This window comes from Otolemur garnettii, unplaced genomic scaffold (genome assembly GCF_000181295.1).
Source record: "Otolemur garnettii isolate 467f Iridium unplaced genomic scaffold, OtoGar3 scaffold00010, whole genome shotgun sequence".
NCBI classification, from domain to species: domain Eukaryota; kingdom Metazoa; phylum Chordata; class Mammalia; order Primates; family Galagidae; genus Otolemur; species Otolemur garnettii.
This window is the reverse complement of record NW_003852405.1, coordinates 37,956,401-37,966,456: the sequence shown is the minus strand read 5'-3', so window position 1 is coordinate 37,966,456 and position 10,056 is coordinate 37,956,401. Positions and strand designations below refer to the sequence as shown.

The 10,056-nt window shown below is 51.1% G+C and overlaps 1 protein-coding gene across 1 annotated transcript in view; it reads right to left on the bottom strand.

Moving 5' to 3' along the window:
* The window catches only part of JAK1 (Janus kinase 1), a 121,408-nt gene extending 113,856 nt beyond the window's left edge, over window positions 1-7,552 (bottom strand). Inside the window, exon 1 of the mRNA XM_003784247.3 lies at window positions 7,350-7,552. The gene's annotated coding sequence lies outside the window, so the exon portion shown is untranslated. The remainder of the gene's footprint in view (window positions 1-7,349) is intronic.
* Window positions 7,553-10,056: the final 2,504 nt, after the last annotated feature.

The following is a 10,056-nucleotide window of genomic DNA, read 5'->3' as shown; positions in this document are numbered from 1 at the left end:
AGAACACATCCCCGACCTAAGGAACACATCCCCGACCTAAGGAACACATCCCCGACCTAAGGAACACATCCCCGACCTACGGAACACATCCCCGACCTACGGAACACATCCCCGACCTACGGAACACATCCCCGACCTACGGAACACATCCCCGACCTACGGAACACATCTGCTACTCTTTGCTTTGCATCTGTCAGATGGCACCTGCCTATCATCTAAAAACATTCTGAATAAAATTTTGAGTTTTTTAAAAAAACACAAAGCATATTTACTGATTTTTTAAAAATATATAATAGCTAGCACATCCTTAGCTTATACCGTGTGCCTGGCACCATCCAAACATCTGTCAGTGGAGTCCCCCAATCTCCAGACACTCTCAAAGGCAAGTACTGTCTTCACCATCGTTCTGTGGACAAGGACACAGCATAATGTGCTCAGGTGCTTACAGCTGGGATCAAACTGAACTCCAAAACCAGACTATCAGAGCCAAGGAAAATTAAGGATAAAACACAATAAATCTATTTTCCACCTATAGGTGTCAGACAGACCTGATGTGGTCTCCCGGCTGGGTTCAAGCAATGGCCCACTGTGCACAGCCACAGCACCTCTTTCCAGGTCTCACAAAGGCAGCTTCCCTTGCAGATCACACAAGCAACTTTGCCTGCAGCGTCAGGGCAAAAACTCCCTGCAGGTTTCCATTCTGAAGAAAACCTGGTCTTTGAATTTCTTCTGGAAAAACTCTGACAGCAGCTTCTCAGCCAGCCCCAGACCCCACCTGCACACCTCCTGAGCCCAAGCTGCCCTTTCTTCTGGAGATGTGACCTTTCAGCCACATCAGTCTTGCTCTGCCACTCCACCTCTTCTCAACGGCTTGGTCCTTATTGCCAGTACTGGTTACCACCCTGCACTGTGACAGTGACAACTACCAGGGTGTTTACAGCAGTGTCTGCCCTCTACCAAATGCCCCAGATTTTCTCACTTTTGAGTTATGGTTCTGCTTTTCATAAACCAGTAGAAACTCCTCATTCACATCTAAGATAAAAATTAACACTCACACCTCTGACAATGCTTCTTCCTGTATTGGCCTACTTTGCAACTCCTATCTCTTACATTTACTATATTTAATTTTTGAATGACTTGAAAACCAGTTAGTCTAACTGTTGACAAACTATCAACAAATTCTTTATAAATTAAAAGCAAATCAAAGTAGATTTTACTCCACCACAGGGAGAGCCTATATTGACTTCATGACATCTCTTTTGGCTCTAAGCCTGTGATCCCCAACTGGAGGCCATGGCCCAGTAAGGAACTGGGCCACACAGCAGGAGTGAGCATGTAGGAGCTGGAGAAGCTTCACCTGTACTTATAGCCACTCCCATCATTCACATCACTGCTGGAGTTCTACCTCCTTTCAGAAGGCAGTGACATTAGATTCTCACAGGATCTCAAACCCTGCTGCAAACTGTGCATGTGAGGGATCCAAGCTGTGTGAGGGATCTAGGCTGCCTGAGGGATCCAAGCTATGTGAGGGATACAGGCTGCACAAAGGATCCAGGCTGAGTGAGGGATCCAGGCTGCATGAAGGATCTAGGCTGTGCGACGGATCCAGGCTGCCTGAGGTATCTAGGCTGTACAAGGGATCTAATCTATGTGAGGGACCTATTGCATGAGGGATCCAAGCTGCATGATGGATCTAGGCTGAGTGAGGGATCCAGGATGCATGAGGGAGCTAGGCTGCATGAGGGATCTAGGCTGCGTGAGAGATTCAGTCTGCGCAAGGGATCCAGGCTGCCCAAGGGATCAAGGCTGGGCGAAGTATCTAGGCTGTGTGAGAGATCCAGGCTGTGTGAGGGATCTAGGCTGTGATCAGGAAGGACCTAGGCTATGCAGGGGACCTAGGCTGTATGAGGGATCTAGGCTGGGTTAGGGATTTAGGCTGGGTGAGGGATCTAGGCTATGCAGTGGACCTAGGTTGTGTGAGGGATCTAGGCTGTGCAGGAGACCTAGGTTGTGCAGGGGACCTAGGCTGTGTGAGGGCTCTAGGCTGTGTGAGGGCTCTAGGCTGTGTGAGGGATCTAGCTTGTGCAAGAGGACCTAGGCTATGTGAAGGATCTAGGCTGGGTGAGGGATCTAGGCTGGGTGAGGGATCTAGGCTATGCAAGAGGACCTAGGCTGTGTGAGGGATCTAGGCTGGGTGAGGGATCTAGGCTGGGTGAGGGACTGGCTGTGCAGGAGACCTAGGTTGTGCAGGGGACCTACACTGTGTGAGTGCTCTAGGCTGTGGAAGGATCTAGGCTGGGCAGGAGACCTAGGCTGTGCAGGGGACCTAGGCTGTGTGAGGGCTTTAGGCTGTGTGAAGGATCTAGGCTGTGTGAGGGAGCTAGGTTGAGGCTCCTCATAAGAATCTAATGCCTAATGGTGTCAGGGAAGCTGAGGAGGTGATTCCAGTGCTGGGAATGGCTGCAGATACAGATTCTCATTAGCAGAGAGGTCTGACTACACAGAGACCATAATAAACCAATAGCTTGCAGACTCATATCAAAAACACTCCCCCAACTCACATCCTTGCAGAAAGTGTCTTCCATGATTCTGGTCCCTGGTGCCAAAAAGGTTGGGGACCACTGTTATAAGCCTTTCCTATTTCCTGGCTGTCTTCTGGGTGGTTGATAAGTGGCAGCAAAGTAGCATTTCCTGTGACAGGAGGAGGACAGAGCAGCTCAGGGGTCAGAGGAAGCTCCCTCCACACAGTAGCAGGGCTTCAGTTCCTCCATTTGCTGAGAGGTTATTCTTAAGCTCAGAAACTTCAAATGGCTTCTCATTCGATACAGACCACAGTCCCTGACCACACACTCCTCACAGGCTTGTGGGAAGAGCCACCATCTTCATAGCCTGGCCCCAACCCACACATCCAGCCTCCCCTCCTGCCACTCCCTCCCAGGCAGACCCTGCTCTAGCCTGGTGGCTTCTCCCAAGCCTGTTGCTGGGACTGCTCACAAGCCCACATCTGTGCCTCTGCCCAGACTGCACCTGCCCGGACTTCCTGCCCATCCTGAAACCAGAAGCTCCTACACACTCCTCAAGGCCTGACTTAAGTGAAGCCTCTTCAAAACAGCATTTGACAAGGGCTCCAGTAGGGTTAGTTCTGGTCAGTGTCCGTAACTCCAAACTCTTCCCCAACTCACCCACACTGTGCTCCAGCTACACACAGCAAGCTATCTCCACATATAAACTTTGTCCCACCACCTGCCAAGCACTCCACAGGTTCGGAAGGGATGTTTGTGTACACAGTGAATTAATTAATCTGTAATATATAACCAAAGAAAGAAAACAAAAGAGGAAGCTACTTGTGAGTGTCAGACTTCACAGGAGTTTCCTGATGGCTTCTAGGAAACATCCCATAATCACAAAGCAGGATTTGCTCACTTGTATGTATACAAGTTGCATAGTTGCAACTATGAAACTCTGAACCTCAAAGGGCTTCAACCAGACCTTAAATTCTAGGACAGAGATTTTTGCCTGTTTTGTTCTGTTATGTTTCTTGCCTCTCTTGAGACTCACTGTTCAGCAAATTCATTTACTGAATGAATGAATGAACAAACGAACAAAATGCTGTATGAATATTACTGCTCAGTAACCGAGTTACCACAGATCAAAAATACCCCAAGTAACGGCTCTGCCTTCTGGCCAGAGGAGACGTAGAAGAAATTTTCCTTTGGCTTCTAAAGCAGGTCTTGTTTCCAGACTGGGCAGTTCACTCACAGAGCACCAAGGAAGAATCGCGTCCCCTGCCAGCTGCAAAGAATCACAGGTCCTAAAATCTTAAAGTGAGGGTATTATGGAAATGAGCTTAATGTTTTATGCTTTCTTGTTGCCTCAAATTGCCAAAAATGCTGGTGTACTTCAGAGGGAAGAATCCTCACAGGGATCGGTTTCCTGCCCCTGAGACCCAGTCACTTCAACACAGCAGCTGTTTAAAATTCCATATTAGCAAAGGGTTTATGAGACAGGAAGCATCGGTGGCACACCTAGCTGAGAGCAGGGGGAGAGCAGGGGTGGGGGAGCAGGGGGAGTGGAGGGCAGGGGGGTATAGGTGCAGCAGGGGGAGAAGGAGGGCAGGGGGAGAATGGGAAAGGGTGGGGGGGGAGCAGGGGACAGGAGGGCGGCGCGCCAGGGGGAGCAGGGGAGGACAGGGTATCAGGGGATGGCAGACAGCAGGGAGTCCTAGGGGAGCATGAGGCAGAGAGTAGGCAACAAGCCAGCCCAAAAGTCGGCTGGGAAGTTAGAACAAAAAGGAGAAAAAACATAAACCAATTTCTTCAATGCCTGCTGTGGTGTAATTTACCTTTCATCATAATCATTAAAAAAGAGAAACGAAAGGTATAAAAACAAAAAGCACCTTCCTTGCTCACCAGCTACTCTCCCCTCTTCCATCATTAATTCTTCCAATTTCAACCCCTCTCAGAGAAAGGAAATTGGGAAAAATGTGAGTGTCCTCACATGGGACGGGGAAGAGGACTTGAGTAACGTTCTCCGTCTCCTTCCTACTTGCCTGGATTTTCTAGTTTTCCCACAGTGAGTTTTCCATCTTATTATAATAGGAAAATAATCTTTGTAGTTAAAGAAATTACAGAGCTAAAAGTTTATGTTCTGACAATAAGAAAATTAAGTAAGCTAAATAAACCCTTTAACTGAAAAAATGACTAACAAAAAATTCAATAGTATCACACCATCCACTCAACAAACTGCCTCAGCCCCTTCTTCTCAAACAGCAGTACATCTATAATAACAACTCACTTATAAAAATGTCTTCATAACAGTTAACAATTTGCATAGCCCTTCACATTTTATATGCATTATTTACCCAATATTTTTATTTCCATTACACAGAGAGGGAAACAGGCACCTGAAGTGGAATAAGTTACCATGACAGTAGCCCAGATTCCTGCTCCTCACCCAGTATTCCAGAACAGGGTCTCTCAACCAGGGCCCTACTGAAATTCTGGGCCCAGATTAATTCCTTGCTGGCTGGGATGGAAGGAGAGGCTTCCTCTGCATATGGGATATTCAAGCAGCACCCTTAGCCTCTACCCACTAGCAGCATCACCCCCTCCCCAAGTTGTAAAGACAAAAAAAAAAAAAAAAAATGCAAGGTCTCCCAGAGCCTGCAAAGCTCCCTCCAGCACTTGTACCCTGTAACAGGCTCCAAACACCCTTGAGCCCCAGTAAACCACAGGGCATCTGATGCACCTTGCTCAGCAAGGCTCCATTAATTAACGAATTCCTCATCCAATTAAAACAATTTCTTGAAATGTTAAAGTGAACAAGAAAAATTTCTTGGTATAAATATTCACATCTCAGGCAATAAATTAAAAGCATATCATTATCTCACTAAGACATAATAAAAATATACAAAATGGTATATGTGTTTAGGGAGAAAAAAATAAGATGAATCTGAGAGTTAGAAAACACAGACCTTGGTCTTTGCTAATAAGCCTCATTAAAGTGCTGCCCTACTCTTCTCTCTGCACAGTGGGTACAGACCCGCACACATCTCAGTTTGTGCTTCAGGCAGAGGACAGCATTGGCCAGGCTGACAGTAAGGCTGCCTCAGTTACAACAAATTGGAATGGCGTTCTATTTCAGAAATGTCTCAATTGTTTTACCCATGTAATGTGTGCCCTCCACAATCATTCCCAGTGGTAGTAAACAGCACACTGGGTCATGGTGCAATCCTAGAAATGCAAAAAATACAGTTTTGTAGCTATCTAGAGAAACAGAGGTAAGATAACAGTGTAAGTGCTTAGTTGATACGACATACAGGAGTGCGATGCCGTTAGGATCATTCCTAGTCACGGTGTCCACAATCACTCAGGCATGAAGATCTGTGTCATCTGGGTCCGCACACAGCAGACATCTCTCCACACTACGAAGCCGACGGCGCCACAACCGTCTGGTGCCTGGTGGTCTCCACTACGCTTCACCACCAGGTACACAGAGCACACTGATCCTTCAATTGAAATGATCCCCCGGTTTTGGTCATCAGGGCCACGGAAAGCAAAAGACGGAACACAAAAGGGGTCTGGGAATGGGCGGACAAAGACTTAATGAGTACAAAGTGCTCGTGTTAAAAAGTCTTTTTCCACTGCGCATATGCCCATGCATAACTCGATTCTTTTCTTAAATAAAAAATTCAACAACCAAAGACTCCATGATCACATATAATTTTCTTACGCTACACTCACCATTGAAGTACCCAAGGTTTTTAATGCTCTCCTTCCCAAAAGAAGAAATGTTAATTTTATACTACTGTAAACTCCTGCCTGAAAGAAAAACCCCGGGTGTGTGTGGGGAGGGAGGTGTCAATCCGCACGGTGCCGCATCCAACCCCCGGCCGCAGGTAGCGCGCAGCCAGGAACGCACAGGAAATCATAAAGGATGTGCCCTCGGAAAATGCGTACACACATCGCCACTAACCGTAACTTTCATCTACAGAAGTCCCTTCATAAACACACACTCAAGAAGCTCGCATCTCCGGGACCCTGCACGGGGACTTGAGAGTGGTCAATAGCCCTTCGGACCTGGCATCTGCATCCGATGCTCTGGGTTGGCGGCCGCACGGGTCAGGGGAGCCACCCTGGGGCAAAGCCCGCCGCAGTTTCGGTTGGCCGGGCCCCTTCCGGCAGGATTCGCAATTCCTCGGATACTTCTTACTGTTCCCCTCTCCAGGTCCCCTCGCCCACGGTCGCCTTTCCACCTCTCGCCGACTACCTGGGGTCAGGGTCCTCCCCAGGAGGGGCGTTCTGAACTTCTCGGATGCCTACCCCTCCCAGAACCTTTCCCTGGCCGAGAGGGCAAGGGAGGGGGGCCGGCCCGACCCTCAGCTTACACCCAGTGGCCAGAAAAACAGTATTTCTTCTCGCCCCACCCCATCCCTGCCAGGCGCTGGCGGTCAAGTTCGCTGTGCCGCGAGCGAGAGACCTCAGCCCTCCGGCCCGCTGCGTCCCGGGCGGCATAAACAGGATGTCGGCCGCGCTCCGGGTGTCAATGAAGCCTGGCCTGGCGCCCTGGGGGCGGGGGCGGGGGCGGGGGCGGCGGCTCGGCCTTCCTCCTGCGGCCCGGCCCCGCTGCCCCTCACCCCCAGCCAGCTGGAAATCCCCCGCCACCCCCGCACCCCCACCCCGCACCTTGCGCCCCGGCCTGGGTCCTGCGGCGCTCGAGGAGCCGCCCGGGCTGCGCCGTACCAGGATGACCCGACAGCGGCGGCCGCGCCTCTGTCCAGCGCCGGACCCCGGATCCCTCGCGTGGACCGTGGCCGCCGCGGGCTCCTGCACACCCCGCGGAAAACTCACCACTTCCGCGTGCGCTGGCTGGAGGGCTCCGGGTCGCCGCGGGGTCCGGCTCGGGCGGCGGCTCGGTAGGCGGCCAGCCCCGCGGAGCCCCGCGTGCTCGCGCCCGAGGCCGAGGAGGGGCGCAGAGACCGCGATCAGGGCTACGGGCCGGCCTGGTTGTCTGCAGCTCCCGGCTACTCCGCGGCCGCCGCGGCCTGCGCTGGGCGACGACCCGCCCCCCGACGTCACCGGCGGCGGCCCCGGAAAAGGGGCGGGAACCGAGGTTCGGGCGGAGGCACAGCGGAGCCCAGACCAGGAGCCTCTGGCCCGGGCGCTCCGCCCCCATCCGGCCTCACCCCCCTCCGCGTCCCCGCCCGCCTCTCTTTGCTGTGTCTTCTAGAAACACCAGTCTCGGGAAGCAGGCCAGCCAGCTTGGAAAGTAACCCTGTCGGGACTTGCGGTAGATCGACCTCTACCAACTATGGAACACCCCTCATCCCGCCACCGCATCTTCACGCTGGTCGATGCATAAATGCGCCCCAGGCCTCCGCGGACACCTCTGCTCTCATCCCAGCCTGGTGAGAGGTGACCTGGTGCAGCGCCTCCCCAGCTTGGAGGAGTTGCTTCGGATCCAACCGACTCCGTATAGCGCGCTCTTTAAAGGAAAAACAACAGCAACTTATATAATAAGAGGAGTAAGAACATTCTTGGATACTTAAAAGGTGTCCACCGCTTTTCATTTTTTACTAATAATCCCCTCATGTAGGTATTATCCTTATTTGAAACTTGAGGAAACAAATTAAGGCTTAAGTATCTTGATTAAGGCAACATTGTAGCAGAAATTCATGAACCGCAGGCAGGCAATCTAGGGCCAAGTCTTGACAATTTTGCTTCCTAGATATCTCTGCAATCAGTTTACCTGTATTCCGGCAACTTGCCCCACCGTCTGTCACCTGAAGGACCCCAAAAACTCTTAAAGCATCCCTCTGCCCTCAGTCCAGATCCCAATTAGTTCTCCACAATGAGCTTTGGAAACTCCAAATTTGTTCCACTCCCTCCAGGGCTAGAAACACTTTATTTAGAGACTTCCCTTGAAAATCCTTGAATGGAACTCCCCGGAGCCCTGCAGCCTTTCTGCAGCCTCCTGTCGGCCGACCGCCGCCCCACCGGTGCTGATGTCACGTCACCGTCACAGACTGTCGGACCTCGTCTGCGACTGGGAGGCTGCAGCCCAGACTCCTGGGTGTTAAGTTTGCTCCACCATGACCCACTCGTGCTGCCTAAACAAATCTGCTTCCCCAAGAAAGCCGAGCAGCATTTCCAAAGTGCCTTCTGGAAGGAGAGAGCAAAGCTACCCAAGAACACTGAGGACTCAGACTGGGGGGGGGTCCACGACCAGCTGCCTGCATCGCTGGTGTCCGCGTTTGCTCTGGCCTGCCACACTGGGGTCACCTCAGGGCTCTCAGTATCATTTTCATCTCCTGTGAAATAGGGCTAATACCTTCCTTACTGAGACTTTGCTGAAGGTGCACTAGGGTAATAAAGGCCTGGCATGTGGCACAGGCTCAGCACATCACAGAGATTTTCACTGAGTTGAGCCCTAGAGGAATCTAAGGTCAGAGTGACTTGGTGACAGAGATGTAAAAGAACAGCATTTCTGCTGAGAAGGCGAAGAAATATCAAAGTCCAGAAGGCAGTGATGAACCTGTGGTGCTCAACATGGATCTGGCTGTCCATAAAGGGTAGTCTGGGGAGAGGGTCTGGGTGAGTTGGGACCCATTCTCCTGCCCTAGGGGCTGACGATTCAGAGGGGAAAAGAAAGATTCAGCTCCCAACCTTTGTATGTCCTTCACAGAGCTGAGAGAGGCAAGCAGCACCTCAGTGTGATGTGCAGTCCTCTAAGGATGAGCTCGAGGACAATGTCCAGTCCAGCCTGAGAAGTCACAAGGAGGCTGGGAGCAGGCCAGCCCCTGGAGCAGAAGGGACTCAGCATCTCAGGCAGTAATGCTACAGTGTGGCTGATAAATGAAAAAGATAAGCCCTATGCAAAACCTTTTCCCTTTAAAAAGTGTTTTTGAGGGATTTAAGCAGGTTTTTATTTTAGAATAATCTCTCTAGGACAGGGTTTCTAAAACTGAGCACTCTTGACATTTCAGGCTGGAACATCTCTGTTGAGGGGTTGTCCTGGGCATCGGGGATGTTCACCTGCATCTCTGGCCTCAAACGATGAGGTGTCAGGAGCAGTCCCTGTCCCTCCCCCAAAGCCCATCTCCCTGCCCTCCTCCTTCCCCTACTGTGACAAACACAAATGCCTTCACTGGCAAATGTCCCCTAGGGGCAAAATCATACCCCCTAGAAATCTAATCTAGGCATAATGGGGAAGATGAATTGGAGAGCAAGGAGAGAATTACACAGCACTGCAGAACTGTAAGTACCAGGGAAGAGAGCCTGTCTAGGGTGGTGGACTCTGCACCTGCAGAAAGCCTGAGGGGGCAGGACAGACAGTGGGGTGACAACTGGATGTGGGTGACTGGCTTCTGAATGCTCTGAACTGGATCATTCACAAGTCAACCAAGGATGCCACCAACTAACTTAAAAGTCACTCTGGGCTCGGCGCCTATAGCTCAAGCGGCTAGGGCTCCAGCCACATATACAGGAGCAGGTGGGTTGGAATCCAGCTAGGGCCTGCCAAACAACAAAGGTGATAGCTACAACCAAAAAAAAAAAA